General features: G+C 38.0%; 1 protein-coding gene across 2 annotated transcripts in view; it reads right to left on the bottom strand.

Moving 5' to 3' along the window:
- The window catches only part of LOC136868861 (ankyrin-3), a 65,218-nt gene extending 51,548 nt beyond the window's left edge, over nt 1–13,670 (bottom strand). For both annotated transcript variants that reach the window (XM_068225419.1, XM_068225420.1), the window contains exon 1: nt 13,494–13,670. The gene's annotated coding sequence lies outside the window, so the exon portion shown is untranslated. The remainder of the gene's footprint in view (nt 1–13,493) is intronic.
- Nucleotides 13,671–26,042: the final 12,372 nt, after the last annotated feature.

Here is a 26,042-nt window from a genome sequence, read left to right as displayed (position 1 = left end):
GTAAAGGAGAGGGCATATAAGTCTCTGGTAAGACCCCAACTGGAGTATGATTCCAATGTATGGGACTCTCACCAGGATTGCTTGATTTAAGAACTAGAAAAAAATCTAAAGAAAAGCAACTTGATTTCTTCTGTGTGATTTCCGAGAAAAGAGTAGCGTTACGAAAATATTGCAAAGTTCGGGCTGGGAAGACTTGGGAGAAAGGAGACGAGCTGTTCAACTATGTGGTATGTTCTGAGCTGTCTGTGGACAGATGGCGTTGAATGAAATTAGTAGACAAACAAGTTTGAGTGGTGTTTTTAAAATTAGGAAAGATCACAATATGAAGATCAAGTTAGAATTCAAGAGGACAAATTGAGGAAAATATTTGTTTACAAGAAGAGGAGTTAGAGATTAGAATAATTTACCAAGGGAGATGTTAAATAAATTTCCAAATTCTTTGCAATTGTTTAAGAAAAGACTAACTAAACAACAGATAGGGAATCTGCCACTTGGGCAACTGCCCTAAATGCAGATTAGTGGTGACTGATGTTTTTTTGTACAGAAGATTAGCTAATGAACTGAAGAAAGAAATGGAATAGGCAAAAGAAAAATGGATGAAAGAGAAATATGAAGAAATAGACAGGCTGGAAAAAGACCTGAAGTATGAGGTATATAGTGGCTATGAAGTTGATCTTTGATAGTAAAAGGTGGAGAATTGGAATGGTAATACAAAGAAGTGATGGCACGATGCTATAGTCAAAAGAGAAGAGTTTTGGCCTTGAGAGGCCACTCACAACTGTCCAACAAAGCAGCTCAATGTGCTGCCAATTACGGAAAACTTAACAATGTTAAATATCACTTGCGCCAGGCCAAAATATTTTTCTTTATAAAAACAACTACCACAAAAACAGCTCTCCATTTGACACAGACCATAAGTGAAGTTCAAGAAGTGTTGTGAAGTTAGCATGAATATATAAAACCTGTACGAGTCTGACGAGGGACCAAATGACTTGAAGAGTAAGGACAAGGTAAGAATACTGGAAGACGAAGAAGGATATTGTATTTTGGAAAGCGAGGTGGAAAAGGGCATTGAAACACATGAAGATTCATGACAGGGCAAGTGGGACTGATGAATTATTACCAGAGAGGTTAAAATCTCATGGAGACAGGAGTGAAGCAGATATCTTAACCCTGTAATGGCCAGATGACTTTCTCTCAACCACTAAGAAACCAATTACAAAAGAACAACTCTAAGAAATGTGAGGACTTAAGGACCATTAGCCTGACATCCAATGCAGCCAAAGTATTACTGAAGACTGTATGGAAAGCTTGACAGTGATAATGTTCAAGAACAGCGGGGATGCAATGGAGTGTTGCAGAACCACTGATGAGAGATACATTGAGAAAGCAAGGGAAGTTGTTTCTACTGATTTAGAAAATGCCTTTGATAAGAGTGCAATAGAGGAAGCTGATGGGCATTCTAAAGAGGAAAGGAGTGGACTGGGAGGAGAGGCGACTGATCAGGGACCTGTACTTTCAGCAAAAGATCAGAATACAAGTACTGAAGGATGACGGTGGAAAGCAGGGCTGGAAGGGGCATTAAGACAAGCGTGCTGTCTCTCTTCCATCTTGTTCAATGAGTATCTGGAAAAGACTTTTGGAAAATGACTGGATGGAAGAAGAGGAATGTGTGTTGGTGGCAGGAGGCAGAAGAGAACTCAATATGTGAATAATATGTTGCTGTTAGCAATAAATGAAATGAGAATTAATATGAATTAGTGGACCTGTGCTGCATTCATTATAAATAGGTCAGATAACTCGTCTTGATATGCCTGTCGTAGTCATATTGTTTTGCCTGCTCTTTCCAGTAGTTTTATGAACATTTAATACTGGTTCATAATAACGGATTCATTCGTAATGTAGTTTATAACACTTCTTTCCATACAGTATTCACTGGGCTTCGACCATTTGACCATATCTGGATCTTAACATTTTCACACGATCTCGCCCAAGATAGTGCAACATACAGTTTGCCGTGACTGAATACTGGTTCGGCTAAGTAGACACCCCTTTTTCAACAGTTTGTCCCTGCGCTTTATTAATGGTCATACAAAAGGTTAGTCGACTTGGTAACTTCCCGTCTGTGTGTATGTAGATGTTTTCCATTAGGAGTATGCAAGTTATCATTTATCTATTGAGTATATTTAGAAGCTGGGAAAGGCCAGAAAAATCAAAAAGTATATAGCACAGTATAATATTTTTCCATGATCAGAGGAAGTGTATACTCTCTGTGTTGATAGGTAGTAATCAAACATGGCTGGATGCAATGATATTACTAAGGATGAAAAATACATATAATAAATATCAGAATATTAATGAAAGTGTTAGTCACTTGGCAACCTGCTAAGTACAGAATGTATTGTGGGTTAGGGTAAGTCTTCGCCTGCAATTACTGGAATGATCATTTAACGATTTGATTTTATGATTACTTTCCAGAGATAATAAAACCAAAATGAAGCAAATCGGTCCAGTAGAACGGACAGACGGATTTGCCAAACCTGTTTTTGGTGAATTCTTTTAATATAGGGAGTATGGTGATAAGTGCAAGAGAGAATAAGCAAACGGAAGGAAGGAAGGAAGGAAGGAAGGAAGGAAGGAAGGAAGGAAGGAAGGAAGGAAGGAAGGAAGGAAGGAAGGAAGAAGAAACGGGACTGGAAGAATTAGAAATATGATTATGGAGGAGAAGGGATAGGACATCCTGGGCAGAAAGGAGGTACGGGGGAGAGCTGGAGAACAGAAGCAGCTTATAAATGCTCTCCAAACAAAGAAGAGAACCAGCTAGGGCGATGACTCCAATGCTTGCTCCTGGACACCCTAGAAAGAACTGTAAATGTAAGGATAGCAGGAAGCTACCAGGCAAATGAACAGGGTGACAGAAGACAGGACTGCATAAAGAGCTACCGTGTTAAGACTTGCCTAAGGCCAGAACACACTACTGATAACAACTCGATACTACATTTATGAAGACTTGAAAATGAGTAGTCTCTAGCTTGATAGATGATTTGCGAAAGTTCAATTTTATTAGACAGAATTTGCTCTATTTTGAAAACATTATTTTAAACTTTGATAATTTCAAGCAACAACATAGTTAATATTTATGACAAAAGAATTTTCATAAATATTTACTTCTTTTATTAATGGTAAATGAAAATAAATGCTCATAAAAAAAAAAAATAATAATAATAATAATAATAATAATAATAATAATAATAATAATTGTTACGGAGTTCTCCGTGGTAGTTAGAGGTGAAAGAAGGTGCTGGGATGAACAGGTCTCAACTTACGAAATTAAAGTTAATTTAAAATTTAACAAAGGTTATATTTTCTTTTCGAGATCAAGAAATAACAAGTATAACAGGAACTCAGTTGTATATCAACAAATTAAGAATGTACAATTACAATTTGTCAATGGTTTTGGGCTTTGAGCCCCCAGACACACAATCCTTGAGCAAAGAGCCCAACTTTACTTATGTATAAGGTTCAACAAAGGGGCAGAAAACCCCAAACATACCAAGGAGCACTAGCTCCCAATTACCCAGTAAAACCTCCTTGAGGCACACAGAACCCAAATTTAAGAAAGAGCAACCCGCTCTCAAAGTTCAAGCCCATCAACGGCCACACCAAACTCCACCTTCAAGCTGTCCTCCGGACACCTAAAAACGGGTAAAAATACCCAACCTACTGAGGCCTATTCATTAAAGAAACAGGACAATGACATGGCCCCAAAATACCAACTTGAGTGGAGGCATACTCAGCACTCCTAATATACTTTATTAAAACCTAATTTGGCCCTAGGCCACTTATGCAAGGGCTAATCCCATACTACGGAGGTGACACGATTGAAAAATGTTATGACATTACGAGTAGAAGGGAAACTGTTATAAAAACGTAGTCACCTCAAAACAAAATGAATGGGACCTCGAGAGGGTTAGGCACTCTCTATCCCAATTTGTAGTTAAAGAGACAGAATTTATACCAAGTGCCTTTTACATTTTAAATATAGGTTACATGAGGAAAGTTTCGAACCCGCCCCGAGGGTTAAACTGCTGAGCTAGCAACCAAAGAAGTTATTAAAAGGCCATTACCTGATGGATGAACTGCCGCCTGAAGAAAGGGGCGCTTCCCGCCCCCTGCTATATAATCACACTAGGAAAGATGTTACGGAAGTGGCACCGAGACCAGAAAAACAGCAGTTTATATACCCTCGCAGAAAATTCGAGACGTTTCATGAATGAGAACCCACACCCCCCCAACTTTATTGGCTAGGATCAAGCAACATATCCATATTGGAGAAGACACACATTATTGGTTAAAAATTAATTAAAGAATTTCGGGATTGGCTAAATTCAAAACAAGCGGAAAGAGAAGGGTTATACTGCCAACCCAAAAAAATGACTGAAAGAAATTTAACAAAGGACAAACTTATGAACACAAAATTTCTCAAAAAACAGTTCCTTCACTTCGCACCAGGGTGCGCAATTGTAGTTCTTAAGTGGTGCCATCTAGAAGAGAATGTTCACACTTCTCACTACAGAGAAAACAAATATAAATCGAAAAAGACACAGTTCAGAACTCTTCAAAATTTACAGTAGGGACATCTTCTGAGAAACTTTAGAATTAACATGGTTGTTAAAGTTCAGGCTTCCTCCAGTAGAGGAGTTTCAACTGGCGCAATGTTTGAATTAGCGGAGCAGAGGTGTACCGCCCGGTACAATAATAATAATAATAATAATAATAATAATAATAATAATAATAATAATAATAATAATAATAATAATAATAATAATAGGGGACTGTAGGCCAGTAACCCGCATCTCCGAGAAAACATTATTACTGAAACTGCAACTAAGAGAAACCAGACGGAAAAACAGATGACTATTTTTGGCATGAAACAGGTCACAAGAAAAGAGGATGCCATTGAGAAAGAAGCACTTAGGTGGAATCCGCAAGGAGCAAGAAAAAGAGGAAGACCAAGGATAACCTGGAGGAGAAGTGTGTAGGAAGAGATAAGGGAGGACGGCAAATCCTGGGCAGACTTACAGCTGATTGCCAGGAGACGGAACCAACGGAGAACTTTTGATGCAGCCCTTTGCTCCGAAAGGGGACACAGGATATAATGGATAATAATAATAATAATAATAATAATAATAATAATAATAATAATAATAATAATAATAATAATAATAATAATAATTGTTACCGTGTTTTGATGGTTTAGCAGATGTGGAAAGAAGGTGCGGGCGGAGAATGGGTCTAACTACGAAATTTAAAGTTAATTTAAAACTTCAACAAAGGTTATATTTTTCAAACGGAACAAGATTTACATATAATTTGGAATATCAACAAGTTCAACAAGAAATGATTAAAGCCAAAAATCAGGTACCACTACAAGTAAACAGCAAGACTAGAGGTATCCAAATTTTAGGGGTTTTTTACCCTCTTGGGCTATCAGCCCTACATTTTACAAAGCTCTCGGGCATACATCCTGAGCTGCAAGCTCCGTTTTACCTACATACACTTAATTCATGGGGTAGAAAACCCCTTCATACAAGGAGCACTTGCTCCCAACAAACCCCTTCAGGCCTTCTAGAGACACTCAAAAAATCCAATACGGAGAGAACTAACAGGCTCTCAGTTGCTCACGCCTATTTAAGGCAACCTCAACTTTCACCATCACTTGCCCTCGGGCACAACTTACAAATTTATACAGGGGTACCATGTACCCAATCTACTGGGCCTTATCAGAAAAGAACAGGTTAATTACATGGCCCTAAAATACCAAATTGGCTTGAGGCATAGCTTGCACTCCTACATGAAACTTCTTAAAACCTAGGTGGCACTCAGCCGGTTATACAGGGGCTAATCCCATACCAGAGAGGTGACTCTTAGAAGAAAAACTTTTATTACCTTAAGAAGAGAAGAAAATTGGTTATGAAAACGTAGTCACCTCAAAACAATATGAGAGGGAGCTCGAGAGGGTTAAGCACTCCCTATCCCAATTTGCGGTTAAAGATATAGTGTTTTACAAAGATATTACATTTTACAAGATAGGTTACATGAGAAAAGTTTCGAACCCGCCCTGTGGGTTAAACCGCTGAGCTAGCAAGAAAAAGTTATTAAACGGCCATTACCTTTTTGATGAACTGCTGCCCGAAGAGAGAGGCGCTCCCCGTCCCCTGCTACATAATCACACGCTAAGCAAGATGTCGATGAAGTGGCACCGAGCCATGACAATCAGCAGTTTTATACCCACAAGGAAACTTCGAGACCTTTCATGAAAGAAAAACGCCACACCCACTCTGTTTATTGGTGGACGCAATAGTTACATACAACATTGGAGAAGATATACATGATTGGCTGAAAATTATTTTAGAAAATTAGTGATTGGTAGAATTCAAAACTGGCGGAAGAAGAGATCAATATTGCCAACCCAAAAAATGAAAGAAAGAAATTTAACAAAGAACAAACTTAGGGATACAAAATTTCTTCAAAACAGTTCGTTCACTTCGCACCAGGGTGCACAGTCATAGTTTTTTTTGGTAGTGACATCTGGAAGAGAATGTCCACACCTCTTGCTACAGAGCAAACAAACAAGAATCGAAATAGACACAGTTCAGAACACTTCAAAATTTACCGTAGTGACATCTTCCAAGGAACCATTGATTTAATACAGATTTTAAAGTTCGGAGTTTCTCCTGTAGGGGATTATTTTAGGTGCACAATTTAAACTTGCGGGGTCGGGGTGTACCAACCGGTATAATAATAATAATAATAATAATAATAATAATAATAATAATAATAATAATAATAATAATAATAATAATAATAATAATAATAATAATAATAATAATGTTATTTGCTTTACGTCACACTAACTACTTTTATGGTTTTCATAGATGCAGAGTCACTGAAATTTAGTCCCACAGGACTTCTTTTGCGTGCCAGTAAATCTACAGACACGAGGCTGATGTATTTAAGCACCTTCAAATTCCACTGGACTGAGCCACGATGGAATTTGCCTGGCTGGATTCTGAAGGCCAGCGCCTCAACCATCTGAGCTACTCAGCCCGGCATATAAAAATTAGGAAAAAATTGTAAAAAAAAGTCTGAATCCAGTGTTTACATATAATAGAATCCTCATTACGTTATGTATTAAGAAAACCTGAATTTAATAATAATATCAGGAAATGATGATGATAATAATAATAATAATAATAATAATAATAATAATAATAATAATAATAATATCACAAGAGGCCTGTAGAATGAACGCTGAAAGGCATAACCGTTTATAATGAAGATGTGAGTGTGTGAATGAAATTGAGAATTTTCCTGAAAATTCCCTCTTAATACCAAATTAAAATGTACACATATTACTGATTATAATCTTGTATATAATAACAACAAAAATACACTGTTATTATTATAGTCTCCATAAGCAGGTCGATATTACATTCACGGTGTTGTCTGAATCGACTAAGCGAGTTGGCTGTGCAGCTGTGAGTTTACATTCTGAAGATAGAGAGTTCGAATCCCACTGTCGGCACCCCTGGTTTTCCATGGATTCCCATTTTCACACCAGACAAATGCTGGGGCTGTACCTTAATTAAGGCCATGGTTGGTTGCTTCCTTCCTTTCCACTCCCAGCCCTTTCCAATTCATCGTCACCATCTGTGTCACTGCAATTAGTGGGAATCCCATATTACCTAGCTATTGATTCCTCTAAGAGTTCATTCAGGATATGGTCCGTACTAGTACTAACTATTTAAGTGATAAAAGTTTGAGTTCAACAAACGTATCTAATGGGAACAAGAAAGGTCCACCCCACCTATTCAATACCATACAATGTTATAAAATAATTTATATCATTTCATTATTATTAGGACCGGTTTCGATACTGGTGTGCATCATCATCAGCCATAAAATTAGAAAAACATACAATGACAAGGTTACAAAAACAATGCATAGAGTGTACACAAATTTTACAAAATTAGGCAAGACTTAATTAAAAACATGATCTGTAAACATTAACTTATAACCTAAACCTAAATATATAGCACCAATTGTCTTAAAAAACTTTGTATATTCGTCCTTTTGACAAGAGTCTTCTGAATCTAAAAGCTTTGAATAATATGTGAGCAGATTAAATTGAGCCGAGGACAAAAACTAATATCTCACTATCTTAAAAGTCCAAGGGCATATTTCCTTATTTTGTAAGAATATTTGTATAAAAGATTTTCTCGCTGAATATCCACTAAGTCTTGAAGTAACAGGTGCAAATATTAAGAAAACATTTTACTATTGGTTAAAAAAGTCTGTCGTTAAAATAACGTAACCAATCATAAGACCTAAGAACTCCTAGAACTAAAAAGAGCATAAAGAAACTTCACTGTTTTGCATAATAAAATACATGTCTTCTCTAACTTAAAGAACGTGGCTGGATTCGGTCTGCTAAGTATTAAATAACAAAATTTTATTTTACATGAAAATGAGGCGGATGCCGTGTTTCCAGGGTACTGAACAATGTTCTCGGTTCAAAATGGGACCTGAAGCAGATAAAGAAAGAGGAAAATGTTAAGAAGGCTTTTGAAAAAAAGAATTCTTACGACAGGACCTTTTCCTTTTTTTCAAAAGCCTTCTTAACATTTTCCTCTTTCTTTATCTGCTTCAGGTCCCATTTTGAACCGAGAACATTGTTCAGTACCCTGGAAACACGGCGTCCGCCTCATTTTCATGTAAAATAAAATTTTGTTATTTAATACTTAGCAGACCGAATCCAGCCACGTTCTTTAAGTTAGAGAAGACATGTATTTTATTATGCAAAACAGTGTTTGAAGTTCCTTTATGCTCTTTTTAGTTCTAGAAGTTGTTAAGTCTTATGATTGGTTACGTTATTTTAACAACAGACTTTTTTAACCAATAATAAAATGTTTTCTTAATATTTGCACCTGTTACTTCAAGACTTAGTGGATATTCAGCGAGAAAATCTTTTATACAAATATTCTTACAAAATAAGGAAATATGCCCTTGGACTTTTAAGATAGTGAGATATTAGTTTTTGTCCTCGGCTCAATTTAATCTGCTCACATATTATTCAAAGCTTTTAGATTCAGAAGACTCTTGTCAAAAGGATGTATATACAAAGTTTTTAAAGACAATTGGTGCTATATATTTAGGTTTAGGTTATAAGTTAATGTTTACGGATCATGTTTTTAATTAAGTCTTGCCTAATTTTGTAAAATTTGTGTACACTCTACGCATTGTTTTTGTAACCTTGTCATTGTATGTTTTTCTAATTTTATGGCTGATGATGATGCACACCAGTATCGAAACCGGTCCTAAGAATAATAAAATGTTATAAATTATTTTATAACATTGTATGGTATTGAATAGGTGGGGTGGACCTTTCTTGTTCCCATTAGATTCTCGGTTCAATATGGAATTAACATGCAATTTTTAAACTTGAATTCAACAAAGGTACCTTAGAGATTTGACATGTCGTGGCTTTGATGACCTCGCAATGCAGTCAACAGGGCTGTCAATGCTAGTGCACATTAACCTACCCAGCGCATTCAATGTCTGAGAATAGTCAAAAGTTGAATTAAACTTTCACAGCAAGCAAAGGTAATCAAGGGACATAGGCCTGTAGCATCCCCTACACAAGACCACTGATCTGGTAGAGTTAAGTCCAGAGAGTGTCAAGATCATTGGACTGCTTTGTTGCTAGAGTGACAGTGGTTTTCTCATTTTCACTGAATGTGGCAGCCTTGTGGCCAGACATAATGGCAGCTGTATCAGAGAAAACAGGAAACTCCCATTCATCACAGCTATCCAATAGCAACACAGAAAATAGTCACATTTCTCACAATTATACAGCCTAGATTTCAGTGTTTCTCTATAAGTAAGATGACTCCTTGGTGCAGATTGGTGAGTCTCTGGCAAGCATAATGGAAGGATATCTCCTCACTGCTACTTGAAATATCGCTTCACATCATTTTTATATGCTTTTACTGTTTCCTAAACATGCAAATCCAGAATTGAATAGCTACCCTTGTACCATACACAATATACATACATATCAAAGAATGAGTTTTGGTAGTATAAAGAATAAGGCATAACCAATACTGTACATAAACTCAAAGGAAATCTGTCAAGGTATTGAACTTTACAAAGGGAAAAAATTGAGTGTTTGAATTTGATTACTCCATCTAATGATGAAATTATATGATGTATTGAATTAGGAGGATACACTCAATTTTTTACATTTGCAAAGTGAAAACCGTCAATACGGAATGATTCTAATATCTTGTAATGGTATTGAATAAAAAATTTAGAAAGAAGCAATAGAAAAAGCATGGCCTGAATTTAATATCCAACAAACTCTTGGAGAGTACTGACTCTAAACTCTGAGGAACCATATCCACACTCTTCAATGAATGCCTTAGGCAAGACACCATCCCTGAGAAGTGGAGAAAGTCAACAGTGATAATGCTGTACAAAGGGAAAGGGGACAACAGTGATCCAAATTCATACAAAGGAGTTGCCCTCAAGTGCATGTTTCTGAGAATAACAAATTAATATGTGATCATGTTATATAATTTCGTGTGGCTATTTCTAGCCGAGTGCAGCCCTTGTAAGGCAGACCCTCCGATGAGGGTGGGCGGCATCTGCCATGCGTAAGTAACTGCGTGTTAGTGTGGTGGAGGATAGTGTTATGTGATCATGTGACAGTTGCAACCAGAGGGACACTGAAGAAGTACTGATATTAGCAGGTGGGAAACTGTATGGAGTTTTCTTAGATTATATGAAGGCCTTCAACACTATCAACAGAAGGATCTTGATCAGCAAGCTAAAGAGACTTATGGGAGAAGTTCCTTACCAGACTCATCAGGAACATACTGAATAGGAACTATGTGGAAGTAGTGTCTTTAAAAGTAGGAAAGATCACAATATGAAGATAAAGTTGGAATTCAAAAGAACAAATTGGGGCAAATATTTGTTTATAGGAAGGGGAGTTAGGGATTGGAATAACTTACCAAGGGGGATGTTTAATAAATTTCCACTTTTTTTGCAATCATTTAATAAAAGGCTAGGAAAACAACAGACAGGGAATCTGCCACCGGGCGATTGCCCTAAATGCAGATCAGTAGTGACTGATTGATATCAAACTGACAAATGGTATCATACACAGCAATCCCTTAAACGGGAATGTGAAGTTGTATTCTGACAACATGGCTTCCCCCTCAACTAGTAAAGAAGACCCATTATCTACAAAATTTTTAGTGATACCTGGTGTTACGGGAGTGAGGAGTAAGGAGGGAGCTATCCCGGTTCCGGTAATACTGCCAACTGAATGGAAATGAAGTCTGAATTGAATTGATAGTATGATCAATCGATAGGAATTTTCTAAACCTATATTATCACTATGACACATTATATAACATTTCTCGATGCAAATATTGTTCCTAGCATGAATTCTATATGTTGGCTTTGCTGTGTAATCAACAACAGTACTAGTATGTACAGTGTACGCCAGATGTCTCATGGCGATTCATAGTTTGTGTATCAAAGGCTATCAGTACGAATCTTGAAGATAAACGAGGTCTACCGATTCAGCACTAGGGAGCCAAAGTATCACTAAACGTTTCGCAGATAATACAAAGCACTTTCAACAGGGTAGCAGACTGGGTGGAAAACAATGAACTACACCTAAACAAGTCAAAGACAGTGATGCTTACATTCAGAAAAGGAGAAAAACACAAGACCATAAATTACAGAGGTAGACATCTTGTATGTCAAGCATTTCAAATACCTAGTTGTTATGCTCCAAGCAACAGAGAACATCTTCACAATTAATTTTAGAAAAAGGGTGAACGTTACAATAAAAAGCACGAGTGATGTCATTCGAATACGTAATCTTTCCCTGACAAGAGCAATGAGACTCTTCCATCATAAAATTGCCAGTGGTAGCATATGATATGGAGAACTCAGAAACAAAGGTCACACCTACCTACCTAACTTCATTGAAGAACTAAGGCCATTACCTCACTGTAGGATCCGCAAAGTTAATACCTGGATAATCTGCCTACAGTGCATGCATCTAACCACGGCAATACTGTTTTCTCTTTCTTTCTTAGCTGCTGCACCTGAAGCGCTCACATTAGCGTACTTACTTCCAACGAACTGTTGCGAACCATACAACCCTAAAACTATGGTTGTGGGCAGAGTGGTATTCAGCACTGTCTTCCTTACAGCTTTTCTTTATTGGTCTGCCCACTAGATGCAGGGGCTCTGTTTCATGTTAGCCATTGGCCCAAATTGTTTGGGATTAGATTTCTGGGATTGATGTCATGCTGAAGTATATTTCAGCCAATGACAGTGGTAGTAGCCACAAAATGTATGGAAATTGATGTGTGCTTCATTATATTAGGTTATACAAGCAGATATACTTCTAGGGGTGGGCTGGTGGGTCCCAGGTATTCATAATGATCACATCTCTACATGCAATCTGAGGTAAGATTAGCTTCGTTATCTTTTTTTTTTTTTTGCTACTTATTTTGCGTCGCACCGACACAGATAGGCGACGATGGGAGAAGAAAGGCCTACGAATGGGAAGGAAGCGGCCGTGACCATTTGCCTGGTGTGAAAATGGGAAACCACGGAAAACTATCTTTAGGCCTACCGACAGTGGGATTCGAACCCACTATCTCGCGGATGCAAGCTCACAACTGCGCGCCCCTAACCGCACTGCCAACTCGTCCCGTCGTTTACTTTTTGCTCAATTATTAATCTAGTGACGCTTTTAGCGAACGAATACCGTGAGTTCCATTTCAGTGCGTGAATGTATAAAAACTAGAATTATCATGTGGTGGGCCTACAGTGCGTTTGCATTTCCTGTCACAATCACTGTGATTGATACCATGCAATGTGGTGTAAAAGGCAAAAATCTAATTCCATTTTGCAGCAAATGGTAATTTTCTATTCTGTGCTTATTATGTGCGTTTTCATTGCATGCCATTCCACTTATTTTTGGAAGTGTGACAAGGATGACAGTTAAGGGATCAGTCTTCTGAACGAAAGCAATAAACCTATTGCTAATACAATCAACAAAGTCAAAAGTCTCATAGAAACAATAAGAGTTCAAACAGAAAGAGTGATTAACGCCTATAAATCTCACTCCTTCGATCCAACCCATTTTTACCATTCATTCATTGTGAACACCAATGCCTTTTATTATTTGAAATTATTACTTTAATGCCGAAATATTATTCATAATAATGGCTTATAACATAACTTTTAAATAATGCCGCATTCTTTTTAGCTAAAAAATATTCTCAATATTACGCACATCAATCATGAAAATATTCAAGGCCTACTCAGCAAGGCTTGCAAGACGTATACATGGTCTACAGCTGTCACAATTCGAGTAACATCTCAAACATTAAACTTACCAAAGCTAACAGACGAGTAGTATACAATAAAGGATATTGGGGAAATTAATAAACAAGTCGTCTACTCCAGTCCACAAATATAAACATTATACTTCCTAATTATCATGAATATTAGCTTGGTTTACGAGATTTGCGTCGATCATTATACACTTGTTGCATACTTTCGCGGGTTTTGCAGCAGTGCGGCCAATCATACGAGTGGAACTAAGTTTGGAAGCAAAGCGAAACATTTTGCCAGAGCCATCTACAATTAAACGAGCAAGGTACGCTTGGCAACATTGTACCCATCTGTCAAACGGAGGCAGAGAGAAAAAAGGGGGCGTGCCCAACTTTGAATGACTTCACCCATGTAAACTACATTTAGACCAACACAATGATTATGATAAATGCACATTCTTCGTAAAATTATATTAAGAAACATACATATCAGGAAATGCATTCACTGAAGTTAGAAATACACATTTTACATGAACAAAAACAAAACACTTAAACACTACTCACAAACACAATTATTGCGGAGCGTTGATAGCTTTCTAACTGCTGACATAACTTTTGTCCTTCATCTTCTTTCTATAATTATTTAACACGACATTAGGAAATGCAGACAATAAACAATCTATCAGACCATTATTGTCACGTCCACAATGACGGCGTTCAAACTAGAACTGTTGATTTTCATCACTTCCTAAAGCAGCTCTAGACAGAGAGAAGAGAAATTATTTGTGATTTCCGCAATCCACGCTGTCTTCCTTGTAGTCTTCAGATACCAACAAGGTAAATATTCCTGCACTGTTACGCAGACACACACAACACAAAATGATGGCACCACTAACCCACTTCTCTGAAGTTCTTCGAAATAGGGGTAATTTGTTTCATTACTCTGCAGGACACCTAAACATGTGTCACAAGTTGTCCTCCTGGATATTGTTCTTACTGCATACCCAGAAATGTATACTATCTCTGACATCTCAAAATGCCCACCAAAAAGTTCACATGATAAAAGTGAGTCTAACTCGTTTATTACTTCCATATTGGGCCTAATATCACCTACCTTGATGGAAGCAGACATTTCTAATTGGCTACAGCCAAACTGCACTTTTCCATACAACCACCACTGCAAGCCTAAAACTCGTAATCCTAATTTTCATTACTTCAATCAATCAATCAATCAATCAATCAATCAATCAATCAATCAATCAATCAATCAATCAATCAATCAATCAATCAATCAATCAATCAATCAATCAATCAATCAATCAATCAATACTGACTTGCATTTAGGGCAGTCGCCCAGATCGCAGATTCCCTATTTGTTGTTTTCCTAGCCTTTTCTTAAATGAATTCAAAGAAATTGGAAATTTATTGAACATCTCACTTGGTAACTTATTCCAATCTTTAACACAAGACCAGCAAACCAGTTTTACAAAGATTCCACTAACACTACCAAATATGGTGTTAAAAGCATTTCATATTCAGCAAACACAACCTTTAACAATCTACCTCCAGAACTGAAACAAATCAATAAGTTGTACAGATTTAAGAAATAAATACGCAGGTGCTTCCTTGAACGGTATGTTAGAGAATAAATTGATAACCACTATGTACCTATTTTCAACCTAAGTTTAGTTTATTTTGAATATCTTCCTTTTCCATGTAAAATGATGATGTTATGATGTAAATTAATATTTGTAAAATATTCCTTGTTATATATGTAGGCCTATGCCTTATCTGTTAACTGCAACTAATAGCTGCCAAGATGTGATTGTAAAGGGCAGTCCCTCCTTGAGCCACTAGCTCATTGGGACAAACCAATAAATAAATAAATGAATATTTGCCCCAATTTGTCCCCTTGAATTCCAACTTTATCTTCATATTGTGATCTTTCCTACTTTTAAAGACTCCACTCAAACTCATTCGTCTACTAATGTCATTCCACGCCAGTTCTCCACTGACTGCTCGGAACATACCACTTAGTCGAGCAGCTCGTCTACTTTCTCCCAGTTCTTCCCAGCCCAAACTTTGCAACATTTTTGTAACGCTACTCTTTTGTCGGAAATCGCCCAGAACAAATCGAGCTGCTTTTCTTTGGAATTTTTCCAGTTCTTGAATCAGGTAATCCTGGTGAGGGTCTCATAAACCGGAACCATACTCTAGTTGGGGTCTTACCAGAGACTTATATGCCCTCTCCTGTACATCCTTACCCCTAAACAGCCTCATAACCATGTGCATAGATCTATACCCTTTATTTACAATCATATATATGTGATTACCCCAATGATGATCTTTTCTTATATTAATACCTAGGTATTTACAATGATCCCCAAAGGGAACTTTCACCCCATCAACGCAGTAATTAAATCTGGGAGGACTTTTCCTATTTGTGAAACTCACAACCTGACTTTTATCCCCGTTTATCATCATACCATTGCCTACTGTCCATTTCACAACGTTATCGAGGACACGTTGCAGTTGCTCACAAATGTTGTGATTTATTTGTTACTCTTTACAGAATAACATCATCCACAAAAAGCCTTGCCTCTGATTCCACTTCTTTACTCATATAATTTATATATATGAGAAAACATAAAGGTCCAATAATACTGCCTTAAGGAATTCCCTTCTAACTATTACAGGGTTAGATAAAGGTTCGCCTACTCTAATTCTCTGAGATTTATTTTCTAGAAATATAGCAACTCATTCAGTCACTCTTTTGTCTAGTCCAATACCACTCATTTGTGCCAGTAGTTTACCATGATCCACCCTATCAAATGCTTTAAACAGGTCAATCGCGATACAGTCCATTTGACCTCCTGAATCCAAGATATCTGCTATATCTTGCTGGAATCCTACAAGTTGAGCTTCAGTGGAATAATATTTCCTAAAACCGAACTGCTTTCAATCGAACCAGTTATTAATTTCGCTAACATATCTAATGTAATCAGAAAGAATGCCTTCCCAAAGCTTACATAAAACGCATGTCGAACTTACTTGCCTGTAATTTTCAGCTTTTTGTCTATCAGCCTTTCTTTTATACACAGGGGCTACTATAGCAACTCTCCATTCATTTGGTATAGCTAGGTCAACCAAACAATAATCAAATAAGTACTTCAGATATGATACTATATCCCAATACATTGTCTTTAGTATATCTCCAGAAATGTTATCAATTCCAGTCGCTTTTCTAGTTTTCAACTTTTGTGTCTTATTGTAAATCTCATTGTTATCATATGTAAATTTTAATACTTCTTTAGCATTAGTCTCCTCCTCTATCTGGACATTATCCTTGTAACCAACAATCTTTGCATACTGCTGACTGTACATTTCTGCCTTTTGAAGATCCTCACATACACACTCCGCTTGTTCATTATTTATTCCTGGAATTTCCTTCTTGGGACCTGTTTCTGCCTTAAAATACCTATACATTACCTTCCATGTTTTACTGATATTTGTATAACTGCTAATAACTATGCTGGAAAACGTCAATTTTTTTAAAAAAATAATAGTTTGTAAAGAACTCGAAAAATTCATAAGGATTGTGAAATTTGCTCGGGAATTTTAAACAATTCTAAAACAGAATTAATGAAATTGGAATCTATCGGTGTGAATGCTAATCTAACGCAAATTATGAAATACAGATTTCCACATAGTATTAGCAATTATACATGTTGTACCCTGTCCTTTCCCTATCCCACACCCACGCGTGCTTACAGAGATGGAACAGAAAACATTTGTTGTTTCCAAATGTCAAATCCACATCATCACATTCCTTGGTCATTAAATATCTCAACATAGGTCCATCATTCCTACGCCATTCGGTTATTACATTTCACAAAGATGCCACTGAATATGATATTATAATAAGCTATAAATGTGCACAATTTGGGCAAAATCATAGCCGATTACAGTTACAAGCCGGAGTAATGTAAGTTTGGCAACGTGCACCGGAGGCCAAAGTGAAAGCGCGGGAGCCATCCATGTATGTTGGTGTGTAGTGAACTTCGTCTTGTGTTTAGTTTTATTTTTCACGGATATCTTCCAGTATATTATGCTTGCCATGATAGGATTGTACAGTAAGTGTAGTAACACTGTAGTTACAACCACTAAGCTATCGGTACTGACCAAACCTTCTTTCTAAGTTATCACTTTGAAACTTCCCTAACAGTAAATAATTATTTTGCTTTCACAGTTCCATAAGAAATTTGTTGAGTAACTCTTCATTTAGTGCAATGCTAAAATTGTTCGCTTAAATATATGAGGTAATGCAAAGAGTCTACTACTGCTTTCTCTGCTTACCTAACGAAACTCTATGAGCTTGTCAAGCATTTTTAATTCATTGCTTTATACAAATTCAACACCAACACTGCTAGCAGTGGCTCCTGTACCATGTAATAAACATCAATTTAGTTGAGACCAGTCTGCTCATTCACAAATAATAATGTTATTGATTTATTGAATTTTTGGGAGATGCCCGACTTTTGTCCCGTAGGAGTTCTTTAACGTGCCAGTAAATCTACCGACACGAGGCTGACGTATTTGAGCACCTTCAAATACGATCGGCTGAGCCAGGATTAAACCTCCCAAGTTGGGCTCAGAAAGGCAGCTTTATCGCCGAACTACTCAGTCCTGCTGCGCCTACACATTATTTCGATAATAGGCTCCATGTATGCTTATTTAATCAGTTATCTTGTTACATATACTGGAACATATCCATGAAAAATAAAACTAAACACAAGACGATGTTCACTACACACCAACATACACGAATAGCTCTCGCGCTTTCACCTTGGCCTCCGGTGCACGTTGCCAAACTTATATGACTCCGGCTTGAACTGTAATCGGCTATGATTTTGTCCACATTGTGCACATTTATTGCTTATTATAATATTATATTCAGTGATATCTTTGTGAAATGTAACAATAGAATGGCGTAGGCATGACAGACCTATATTGAGATATTTAATGACCAGGGAATGTGATGATGTGGATTTGACAAATGTTTGACAAATGTTTTCTGTTCCATCTCTGTAAGCACACGCGGGTGTGGGATAGGGAAGGGACAGTGTACTTGTATAATTGCTAATACTACGTGGAAATCTGTGGTTCATAATCTGATTTAGATTAGCATTCACACCGATAGTTTTCAATTTCATGAATTCTGTTTTAGAATTGTTTAAAATTCCAGAGCAAATTTCACAATTCTAATTAATTTTTCGAGTTCTTTAAAAACTAGTTTTAAAATAAAAATTAAAAAATACAACAAGTGCACATGTTAGCCTATTAATAGGAGCAAGCTTCCGCATGTATAAAACATATTTCAAATTCACTGACATTTTCATATCTCTGGACTTAAATACAATAGCATGCCTTATTTCTAACAATGCAGATACCGGTACCTCTCCAAAAGTCGACTGTGCCTCCCTGTCTAAATGTAACGGCTAGACCGTAGCATGTGGGATCGTAACCAGTCTCTCATTCAAGCGAACGCTGGGAATGACAATCCACCTTTTCGATCACTTTTTATGGTGTGAATTAATTTCACGATGATTCTAGCACCTTCCGAACGTGCTGTCCCATGAGGAATCGCATATCTCTCCCTATCGCAGTGTGCAAATTTAGCATTTGCACGTAATTATGATGAACGAATATAGATTGGGTCTCTATGTATATTAATGTGCACGTCTGTACTATTTACGCACCTGGCGTCCACCAGTAAATTGTAATTAGGTATGAAATGGTTTTTGGTGCCGGGAGTGTCCGCGGACATTTTCGGCTCGCTAGGTGTAGGTCTTTCGATTTGACTTCCGTAGGCAACCTGCACATCGTGATGAGGATGAAATGATGATGTAGACTCCTTGCCAGCGAAACTAACCAATAAAGGTTAAAATTCCCGACCCTGCCGGAAATCGAACCCGGGACTCCTGTGAGAAAGGCCAGCCAGAGCACGACTGTCATTAGGTAACACAGACGAAATTAGAATACTTCTCGATACTGTTCACTGTCACTCCGAATATATTAGTACTGAAATGCGGCGGAAACAGTGTTCCGTCAACAAGCAAGGGTTACCCCGCGACTGACTGTTCAGAAGTAGTGCCTTGCTGGGCGAGAGGCCCAAACTTTAATAATATTCTTGTAGTACTTCCGTGTTTTCCCGAGGACATGACAGGGAGAAGGACTACAGGTCCTCTATATCGACGTTTGCAGACTGAGCCGTGTCTCGAAGCGTGGCCTGCTCGTACGGGACGTAATTTTTGCCAGATGTGTTGGGTTTGGCTCACAGTCGATCGCTGGATTAAAATTTCGCGGGCATAGCGACTTCTTCCATGACGTCCTTTGCATTTAGCCAATCAGAAATTAGTCGGGGTTAATTCTCTTAAATTGATATGTTAAATTGCAGTCTTTCCTGGCGAAGAACTCCCATAATTCCGACTCCATAATCAGAATTATTTATTTATCATTAATAGTGAAGTTAGCTAGATTATTCCTTCGCGTGCAAATAGAATTTTTCTACTGGTTCTCGGAGTGGGCAGGCGTTTGAATATGTCCCTCTCTTTGGGCTGACAGACCTCACGAGAACAGGCTCTGAGGTCCGAGGCGGGCATTAACCTCCGTTATCAGTATTCCAGAATGCGAAATATGGTGAGTGGAGTTATAGTTTCCATGTCGTTTTCCGGATATCCGAAACTGTCGTGCATTATTCCTCTAATGCCAGTTATTCCCATGGAAGTTCAAATTAATACCGGAAGTCTTGGCCGTCCGGGTACAATATACGGCAATACTTGAGCCATTTCTAACTTCTTTGGGGCTTTAACTTCATTGAGGGATTTATTAATATTTTGCGTAATACAAGAAACAATGCTTGGTGCTAATTTGTGGTTAATTTGTTGCTTATTCCATAAATGTCACAGCAACAAGATTTGTATTACCGGACCAAGTCGAGTGGATCCGTGGAAGGAATGTGAACTACTGCCGTGATGTTTGCGCAGCGCACGGAAATACCATATAGACAGGTTCAACGAGCTAGAATAACATAGAGAGGCGGAAGCGCTGCCTAGCTGAAGCTAACTGAACGAATGTCCGCCATGTTTCAAGTGGTCACATAAGCAAGAGGGCATGGCTGTCGAATGACTCTGTTGAAAATAGACCGTTGGCTCGTTGGTTCGGTTAGATGATATGCTGCCTCAATACTTATATTGTGACGTTCTTTGACATGCTATGATTGTTCGGGAAACTTGAGAACTTTGAGACTTATTTAGCTAAAACCCTGTGAATCTGTTTAATTGAAAGGGCAGGCATATGTGTAGTGTTTGAATAAGGAAGAAGAATAAAACGGATAGTTTTCTTCTGTCCCAACAGTCCGGTTGAGTTATGTTATCGGCTAGTGATGGAGCGTAAGCCGAATACAGTAATACGAAGTACGTAACTATTACTAAGGTGTTACGCGCAGCAAGAGCGAGAATTTCTCCAAAGTGCAGAGCAATATTTAGTAAACGTGCACGAATTATTCCTGTACCAAAACGAGGAGGATTCCTTCCTGCGCTGTTTGCTGGCTTAGCAGCTTTAGGGTCATTGCTAGGTGGTGCTAGTGCTGTAGCGAGAACTGTCAAAGCTGTAGAAGAAGGGAAACAACAGTTGAAAGGGAGTGAACGTCATAACAAGACGATGGTGGCAATTTCGTTACGACGCAAAGGTGTGAACATGAAGCTAGCGCCATACAAGAAAGGGCTTGGTATCTACATTTCTCCAAAAAGCGTCTACTGAATGCACTGCCACATCGAGCTCTAACGCATGATGAAGTTTTTACGTTTGCTAAACGAATAGGAATTCATTATTTTCGAGGAGTTTATATGCGCGATTAACTACCAGCGCGCCCACGTGAACGTAAAAGTGCCGTAATTAACTTGAACGACAGTCGTGGACCTGGAACTCATTACGTTGCTTATGTAAAACGTAAATCTAAAGTATGGTATTTTGATAGCTATGGGGACTTACCTCCTCCTTTTGAGCTCATACGTTATTTAGGAAGCAGTGCAGACATTGTTTACAATAAAAACCGTGTGAAAAACTTTAATACACGCATGTGCGGACGATTATGTCTTATGTTCTTATATCAAACCCAGACAGTAGAGAAAGTGCATTAGTGTCTATGTGATGACGAACAGTGAAGGAACGTTTGCTGTACGTGGAGAAGGACCTGAAACAACCGTCTATTTTAATCCACCAATCGAACTTGGCTATCAGCCGCATAGTCTTGGACTAGTATCGTTTTAAAGCTACAATAAAATCTATAATGTGCGTGATGGTGTAAACAAGTTCTATTACGATGAGTATGTGCTAACACTGCCCTCAGGTAGTTATACAGTCGACGATATTCACGACTATATTGAAAGTACGTTAATTGATCAGTTTGGGGAAGATAGTTTTAGTAATCATAATTACAAGTTCTCAATCACTATAAGCAACATTACACATAAATGTGATATTGAATCATCATTTAAGATTGACTTCAAATCACGACCTGATTCGATTGGACCACTGCTTGTATTTTCATCGAGGGAGCTCCTACCGAACGTACGTTACGAGTCTGATCAACCTATAAAACTCTTCGATGATTATAATGTGAACATTACTTGTAATATTATTACAGACTTGAATAGTAATCTACAACCTTCGCACGTCCTGCACGACTTTATTGTTACAGAGGAACGTGGATATACTATTTGTGAGAAACCAGCAGTAGTTCTTTATCATCCTGTTTCTGTAAAACACATTAGCAACGTTACTCTTAGACTTGTAAATAAACATAATCAGTTTATTATTTAGATCAGCACGCGTACGTAGCTTACAAACTACATCTTAAACCAGTATGAAAACCATCTATAAAACACGGTGTACATTCCGAAGACATACTACATGTGTGCAGAGACTCATCGAGTTAACAGATACCCATAAGCAGGTACTCCAAAATTTAGGATATACACTACTACAACAGAATGGAAGAAATGCTAGACAATACGAATACAGTAGAAAGTCGTGAAGGTGTAGTACGAAGTGACCTTCATTCCTATCAACCTTTTACGTTTGGATTAAATAACAATGATGAAATTCTTTTTATTATTAATCAGCAAGATGTATACACCTTACCACACGAAAGCTACCTCTATATTGAAGGACGACTAGAAAAGTCGGATGGAAGTGGACCAAGCACTTCACAACTAAACAACCATGATCTAGCTTTTCTCTTTTCTGAAGCGCGATATGAAGTAAATAATGTTGAAATAGATCGAACGAAGAATGTTGGTATTACAAGTGCAATGAAACTCTACCCTTCTTTCTGTGATGAAGAAAGTAATCTTTTGCGGATGGCTGGATGGTGTCCAAAAGCTACTAACAACTGGATGATTAATGAGGATGGAACTTTTACGGGTATGTTATCACTGAAACACTACTTTACACGTATTATAATCAACGCAAAACAAGAGCTTATTCTAATGCGTGATCGAAGTGATTACAATTCTCTTAAAGCAGTAGAAACACCAGTAGAATCGAAAATAACAGTGCATCGTATACTGTGGAGGATTCCACATGTAACCTTATCTGATCGTGAAAAACTTCGATTGCTCAAGATTGTAGAAAATGATACACCATTACCTATACGTTTTGGGAGATGCATGAATATCCTGTGTTACCACCTACAAACAAGCATAGCTGGGCTGTTAAAACATCACGTTTTACTGAAAAGCCCTTGTACATTATTTTAGGATTTCAAAATAATCGTAAATTCAATCACGAAAAAGATAGCTCACTGTTTGATCACTGTAAATTAAGACACGTTAGACTATATCTCAACGGAATTACGTATCCCTACGAAAACATAGACATTAACTTTGAGAAAAATAAGTTTGGGATACTCTTTGACATGTTTTGTAAATTTCAATCATCGTATTATCAGAAAGAAGATCGTCCGCTATTTACACCTCAAGAATTTAAAAATAAAGCACCGATTGTAGTTATAGACTGCTCTTATCATGAAGAATCTATAAAAGAATCTCCAGTTGATATTCGTTTAGAATTTGAAACACCTGAAAACATTCCTGCTAACACAGCAGCCTATTGTCTTATTATTCATATGAGTGATGTTACTTACCATCCGCTAACGAATATTGTTACGAGACTATAAATAAAAATAGCTCTTTATCATTTTCATTAGTGTGTGCTTCGGCATCGTACGCTATGGAACAAAACTGTAAATGTGCATGCTGTTTGCATGCTCATACGCAACATCTTATTTATCTTACACGAGTGAGTGAGGCTATTAAGATGTTCTATAAACATAGATCGTCAATGCCGAAACATCTTATTCAATACTTACCACCAGGATTTTTATCTGCGTACGCTGCCTCTTACGTACATAATTTTTGGGGCATCCTTCCTCTACATAGTAAGATGTCGATCGAAGTAGCTTTATGCAAAACTTGTCAACGACATTACAAGCATCGAGGAGAAAATGGTGATGATGATTGGGATGGACCAAATCCGAGGATTGAACACTGTAAACAGTGTATGAATGAACTTTCTCTAGTACTTCATGATGATGATGATTCCGAAAAGGGATAACAACAAGGTAAGAAGTATATGATATTCTCTGTAAAGCATAACATACTTAGTATAATATATTTCTAAATGTTTTGTTTAATTTGTATGTTGCAGGAGGCATTTCAGAAGCATACGTTGTTAAGAAGCACACCAACCTTTTCAGCAGCAAAAACGAACACTGTTGTAGTACATTTGTAAATAAATATTTGATCGCATTCAAAAATGTTGTAATTATTGCATTGCTTTACACCGACTTACCCTTAAGAAAACGATCAGGTCTAAACATGCACAATGATGTCATCACTGCAGCACGTGCTTACTTTAGCTTTCTCGATGCATGTTTAAACTTGTTCGAATTTACCGCCACCATATTCCTTTACACCGACTTACTCTTAAGAAAACGGACAAGTCTAAACATGCACGATGACGTCATCACCGCAGCACGTGCTTACTCTAACTCCCCCGAAGTATGGTTAAACTTGTTCGAATTTACCGCCACCACATTTCAAATAAAGAGTGCAGCAACGAGGTAAGCGATGTAAGATAGCGGTAACTGTGTTGAATAAAGATGGCTGTTTGTCAAAAAGAATTTTTCAAATTATCCGCCACCACATAGAGTGCGGCACTGCGCTCTCTTGATTAAAGATGGCGGATGACAGCTGTCAAAAAAGCACGTGGTTTGGTAAAGCACGTGGAATTTACCACCACTACAAAGAGGGCAGCACGGTGCTCTCTAGATTAAAGATGGCGGATGACAGCTGTTAGAAAAAGCATCTAGATTTTAAATTGCTCGCTACTACGATAAAGATAGCAGCACGGTGTTCTGTAGTTTAAAGATGGCTGCTTGTCAAAAGAGATTTTTTTCAAATTATCCGCTACCACATTTCAACTAAAGAGTGAAGCACTGAGGTTTGCGATGCAAGATGGCGGGTGACAGCTTGTCAAATAGATTTTTCAAATAGTCCGCCTCAAAAGTAAGTAGCTAAAGAGGGCAGCACTAAGGTTAGCAATGCAAGATGGTGGATGACAGCTGTGACGTAAAAATTACCCGCAAGATAGCAGCACGATGCTCTTTTCATAAAAGATGGCAGCTTGTCAAATAGAATTGTTCAAATTAACCGCCTCAAAGGTAAGTATCTAAAGAGGGCAGCACTGTTCTCTCTGGATTAAAGATGGCTGCTTGTCAAAAAGAATTTTTCAAATTATCCGCCACCACAAAGAGGGCAGCACGGTGCTCTCTTGATTAAAGGTGGTGGATGACAGCTGAAGAGCACGTAGAATTTGTTTCCAAACAAGAGCACGTGGAATTTGCCGCCACCACATTTCAACTAAAGAGTGCAGCACGGTGCTCTGTTGATTAAAGATGGCGGATGAAAGGTGTTAGAAAAGCACGTTGATTTGTTTCCAAACAAGTGCACGTGGAATTTGCTGGCACCACATTTCAACTAAAGAGTGCAGCACTGTTCTCTCTGGATTAAAGATGGCGGTTGACAGCTGTCAGAAAAGCACATGGGTTTGTTTCCAAACAAGAACACGTGGAATTATCCGCCACCACATTTCAAAGGTATCTAGCTAAAGAGGGCAGCACGGCGCTCTCTAGATTAAAGATGGCGGATGATAGCTGTCAAAAAAGCGCATGGGTTTGTTTCCAAACAAGAGAATGTAGAATTTGCCGCCACCACATTTCAAAGGTATCTAGCTAAAGAGTGCAGCACTGAGGTTTGTGATGCATGATGGCGGATGACAGCTGTCAGAAAAAAGCACGTGAGTTTGTTTCCAAACAAGAGCACGTGGAATTTGCCGCCACCACAAAGAGGGCAGCACTGTGCTCAAAGATGGCTGCTGTCACGTAGAATTGCCTGCCACCACATTTCAATAGTCTCTAGCTAAAGAGGGCAGCACGGTGCTCAAAGGTGGCTGCTGTCAAAAAGCATTTTTAAAATTATCCGCCACCAC

This window comes from Anabrus simplex, chromosome 1 (assembly GCF_040414725.1).
Source record: "Anabrus simplex isolate iqAnaSimp1 chromosome 1, ASM4041472v1, whole genome shotgun sequence".
NCBI classification, from domain to species: Eukaryota; Metazoa; Arthropoda; class Insecta; order Orthoptera; family Tettigoniidae; genus Anabrus; species Anabrus simplex.
The sequence above is the reverse complement of the archived record's forward strand: the minus strand, read 5'-3'. Positions and strand labels throughout refer to the sequence as shown.